The following is a 5,182-nucleotide window of genomic DNA, read 5'->3' as shown; positions in this document are numbered from 1 at the left end:
ACAGTCACCACGATGGAGATTCCCAGATAGAAACAGGGATTTCCATTTTAGGGTGTGATTTAACAGACGTTTTAGCAGTACTGAGACAGCTCAATGGAAATTGAGCAGGGGTTTTTGGAAAGTTAACTTCCTGTGGAGGTACTCAGACAGAACTGATCTATGTTGTTTAACATATACCAATGGGATCAGAATATCTGTGTATTCATAACTTCCGATGCTCAGCGACCAGAGTCAACATTTTGAGGAACTCTGCCCCATCTCCCAAAGAAATTAACTGTTCTGTTAAAATGTCCTAATCAAGCGCCCTGCGCCAGAGACCCGTCTCCACAGAATCTCAGTAGTTTTGTTAGGGGGTAGATGAGAACCCAAGATCCAATTCAGATGCTTTAGGGATGAATCCCTCCTGGGATAACCAGGGAAAGTTGGTTAGGTCCTTGTCAGCTGCGCACGCCCAGACTTCTAACCTTGGAGAGTTACTGGATGGATGTGGAGGAGAGGGCTTGACATGAAGACCCCGCAGAGCTCAGGCCTCCTGGGACCTGAGAGCCTGGTAGTAAAGCAGTTGACTTTAGAGAGGTGCAGGGGCTTGTGACCTCTAGGAGCTGTGCGTCAAGTGTCGCGCGTCCCGCTGTTTGGAATTCTCCTTTGTTTGCGTCTCCTGAGGTTGCTGCCACCAGTTAGGACCTGGAGCTCTGAGGGTCGTTCGGTTCCTCGTGATCAACAGTGTCTTTCCACCGAAAGGTGGAGGAGGAACAAACGACTGGGAAGGTGGAGGCCGGTGCCCTGCGGGAACCTCGGTTACCGACTCCGAGGTTGCGTCGATTTGGAGTCACAGACATTCCGTGTCACCAAAGTTCCTGGTTGCGGTGACGAGGGGCTGTCTCAGACGTCAGGACCAGGAGACTTCAAGCCGGGCCATCGCAGACTCCGGCTCAGAGGAAAACCGGGCATCAGTCCCGCCGTGGTCAGCGCCGGCTCCATGCAGCCGCGTGGGTGTCGCCTTCGGCCTGTTCCGTTTGTCGCCGAGGTTCTGCGGACGTTCAGACCCAAAGCGCCCGAGGTCAGTGTTTCCTGGGCGACCTGAAAGTACTGGTTTCAGAATCTCAAGTTCTCCACTCCCCCGATTCTTCATTAAAAGGGGACGGAATGAACAGGGAGCCCATCCCCGAACTCAGACCCCCAGGACACCACAGCCTGCTCCCGCCTCGTCGGGTCCCCGCCAGGACAGCTGGGAACCGCCCGGAATCGCCGGCCACCCCCGAACTTCTGGAGCAGCTGCTGGTCTAGCGACGACGGAAAACGAGGTTGCAGCCGGGCAGAGCTGGACGTCGCTGCCTCTTAGGACGGGCGTGGCTGTGCCGAGAGGACTCCGCCGCCTGCGCCCGGCGGGACGCGCTGGCCCTGGACTCTCATCACAGACCCGCGGACCGCGACCGCGGCCACAGGGACGAAGACCCGCGGGCCGCCAACGGCGCAGACCTTCCGGGCGCCAACGCCGGCCTCTGGAGTCCCCGCGTCCTCAGGACCCGGGCGACGCCCTAGCGGCCCAGGAGACGCGCGAGCCGGCCGAGGCTGCCACCCACGGCCTCATCCAAATGGATTTGGTGAGCTGAAGGGAAATCGGTAAGACTGGGAAGGTGTCCATGAGATGGTCCCTTGGAGGCAACAGGGCGATGTGCGCAGGATGGAACTCCGTGAGGGCTGGAGAGCGCCTTGCGGTCGTGCGGCCACCGAGCGAGGGGACTGGGCTGTCCCGGCCAGGGTCCTGGGTCAGGAGTCACTGCAAGACGACATGCTTGCTCTCGTACAGAATTTTCTTTCTGCTCAGAGACACTTTCTACTTAGAACAATTCGTGTTTCCAACCTTTTTCCAACGTCAAGAAAACTTTAAAATGTCAAAAAAAAAAAAAAAAATCAAAACCTTGCCCAAAAGAAAACCGAAAGACTTTCTCATTTGGCGTTACATCTTTCCTAACTGTAGAGATGGACGGAGTGGTGCGTTGATGTGGCTGGTTATCTGAATTGCTTAGAGCGGGGAGCTACTCAGGCCAAGGACGCGGGTTTGTCCAGGTCAGCGATCATTGGAACGTGACATTTACATTTTGGTTGTTCATGCTTCGAAGAATCCGTGGTTCACAGGTCTTTTGAGAAAACCTTGAAAAGTGCAAGTGACATAGCTCTCCAAATGCCATGTCAATCGGCCTTTGTATCATCCTTTGTCTGTAGAGGTAGGACAGAGTGCGGAAGTGTGGCTGGCCGGTTAGCTCAGTTGGTTAGAGCGTGGTGCTAATAACGCCAAGGTCGCGGGTTCGATCCCCGTACGGGCCAAGTAATAAATTTCTTTTATTCAATACAAATAAACCAGAGATCATGCCACAACAAGAAAAGAACACACAAAACATTTAAGACATAACACTTTCAAAGGACTCTAACTTTGTTGCCCCAAGGCCCCTAGTTCTGGCTTGTTTAAGGAACCCGGAAGCAGAGGATACAGAGAAGACCTGAGCCTTTGTCCTCCTCACGTTTCCCGCAGTGTCCTTCTCTCCAGCTGCGCCCACACTTCACCACCTGACTTCCTGGGTGGATCAGAAGGGCGGGTAACTCCTGTATGTTCCCCGCCTTCTGCTGTAGACACTGAACTGAGGAATGTCGGGTTCAGAACCCCAAGCCCTTCACCAATGTCCAACAGCTGAGTGAGCGCCAAAGCATGTTCTGGCAGAGATCTTTGCTGACAGTTCTCTGAGCCGGAGCTCCGTTCCTCCCAACACTGCCTGGGAGCCCGCGAGAGGTCTGCGTTGTGGTTTTCACTAAGCCCCTTCCAGTGAACTCGCCCATGGCATTATAAGGGCAAGTCTCCCAATGGGTGTAAAATGAGATGTCCTCCGAATTTTCTCCAAACTTTAATTAGTTTTCGAAGGAATGGAATCAAGGCTTTAGACAGTAGGCAAGCGCCAGGCCACTAAGCCTCTTCCCAGACCTAACACTGAAAGGTGTGTAGAGTGAATTTGTGGGCCAGAGGTTCTGCACTCAAGTGTGTGGGAAGCATGGGTCCTGCATTATCTGAGCAGGGCTGTAGCTAGGAGTGTTTGTGAGCGGTACCATAAAGAGTGGAGGATGTGGGCATAGATCCCACTACCTCTCGCATGCTAAGCGAGCGCTCTACCATTTGAGCTAATCCCCCGACCTTTTTTTGCTTTTCTGTATTTTCTTGTGTGCCTCATGGATCCTCACAAAATTCCCTACTCTCGTTGGCCCAGGAAAGTATGACAATCAAGGTCCTAATGGTTGTAGAGCCGAGATTCTTAGGTGCTAAGGCTGAAAACTGTAGGAAGTTACCTGAGAGTCTGAAAAGAGAAGAGTGGGGAAAAGAAAGTAATCTTGTGTCGACGCAGTTTCGAACTCGGGAACCTATAACGTCTCAGGCGAGGGTGATGACCACTACACTACGGAAACCTTCAACATAATTGCATTTTCATAGATTCCAGACACACATTAGAAACTTGCGTAGGAAATGGTTTGATGATGGCGTTCTTTGTATATCCTTGTACCGCGGGCTGGCTAAATCAGGGTACCTGAGATGGCTGACTCCTCATCCACAGCCCTTGGTGACCCCACCCTGACCTGCTGCTGACAGATGAACACTCCTGTGAGATAAGTCCTGCGGAATTGGTTCCTTGGTGGCTGGTTCACCTCACTTAGCACCATGTCCTCGGCATCTTTGGTTTGAGTGACGGAGCCGCTCTTTAATAATAATCCTTCTGGGAATTATCTTTCTGTGGATGTGAAGGAGTGAGCATCTCAGAAGACAGTGATTGGTTCCTGTGAACAGGCAAACGTCTCAGAACTCTTGATCCCACTACTGTGGCCCTGTTCCCACTACAGGGATGGCTCTGTGGCTCTCTTTTCAATTTCTAAAGGAATGTAATGCTAAGGTCCTGGCTTTGAATCTCAGCACCCACATGGCCTCTCATCAGCCTTTTCAACGCCAGTATTAGGGCATCTGTCTCCCTCTTTCGGCTCCAAGCGGCACTGCATGCAAATGCCCATACACATAAATACTCTCCTCTTTCCCGTGGATCCCATCCCTTGTGACAGTAAATACCATGCAGAAACCCTTCCACCTGGCACTGCCTTCTCTCTTATTTTCCAAACACAGAATCTTTTACCAAAGTCTGTCTTGTGATTTCCCTCGGCAATCTAGAATATAATGTATGGCTACAATATTTTAAACAACAGAATTTCATGCATATATCATAAAAGAATAACTCTGAATCTGTATCAACACTGTACTAACGTCAAGCATCTTAAACTAGCCCTAGTTTTTCCTCCTTTTCTTACCCTAACCAATAATACTTTGTAACCAACCCTCTAAGCAGCGAGCAGCTCTCCAAGCCCATCTCAGAGACACGGGATTTTCCCCAAGTATTTCAGCGTTGCCTCTACCCCTACTTGGCTCAAGCAATGGAGTCAAACCCCAGGCCAGGTGCAGAAGGAAGCAGTGTCAGGGTGAGCAGCCCTCCACCTGCACCCCTCAGGCTGCAGAAGCCCCTCCAGCCGGCATGGTAGGGGCAGCATGCACAGAGCCAACCAGGCCGGGAAGGAGGGTACCCTAGGGGCTGGGGGGGGCCCCATCAGATGGGCCTGGGGACCCAGAGACAGAAAGACACCCCTGTGAAGGTGGGGGAGGGTAGAGCCTGTCATGGTTGCTGTGTGGTCAAGCTGTTTTGGGCACCCCCACATTCTGCAGTTGTGAAACAGCAAGTGGGGAGTCTTGTAAGGAGGGGGTGCTTGCCACAACATGGGGCTGTCAAGGTCAAAACTTTGGGAAAGTTGAGAACCAGTGGTTAAGAGAATGTCTCTCCTTACTCAAGGTCTATTCAGGCTTAAGAATGTATGTCTAGCCTCCTTATCTTTGCTAACTTTGCTCAGTTATTTGGATAAACTGAGTCATATAAATGACTAAATACTAAAAGGAGCTTCAATTGATAAATTGTTTTTTTAAGGCTCATATTTAATAGAGATAAAGCTATAAAGTCCTTTTTCCTAGGTCAGACATTTGGATAAAGCCCCCATTCCCTCAGGGGCTTGGAGAAAGTTCCTGCTTGCTAAAACAGAAGTCACCCTCCTTATCTCTGGCAAAAGGAACTTGTGGCCCTTCCATTAACAAATGGCTGTGGTGCCT

General features: G+C 51.3%; 1 non-coding gene across 1 annotated transcript; it reads left to right on the top strand.

Annotated features, from left to right (window-relative positions):
• Nucleotides 1-2,254: 2,254 nt before the first annotated feature.
• Trnai-aau lies at nucleotides 2,255-2,328 on the top strand. The gene has a single exon. It is a non-coding gene; the product is annotated as a tRNA-Ile (tRNA).
• Nucleotides 2,329-5,182: the final 2,854 nt, after the last annotated feature.

This window comes from Onychomys torridus, chromosome 5 (assembly GCF_903995425.1).
Source record: "Onychomys torridus chromosome 5, mOncTor1.1, whole genome shotgun sequence".
NCBI lineage: Eukaryota > Metazoa > Chordata > Mammalia > Rodentia > Cricetidae > Onychomys > Onychomys torridus.
The sequence above is the reverse complement of the archived record's forward strand: the minus strand, read 5'-3'. Positions and strand labels throughout refer to the sequence as shown.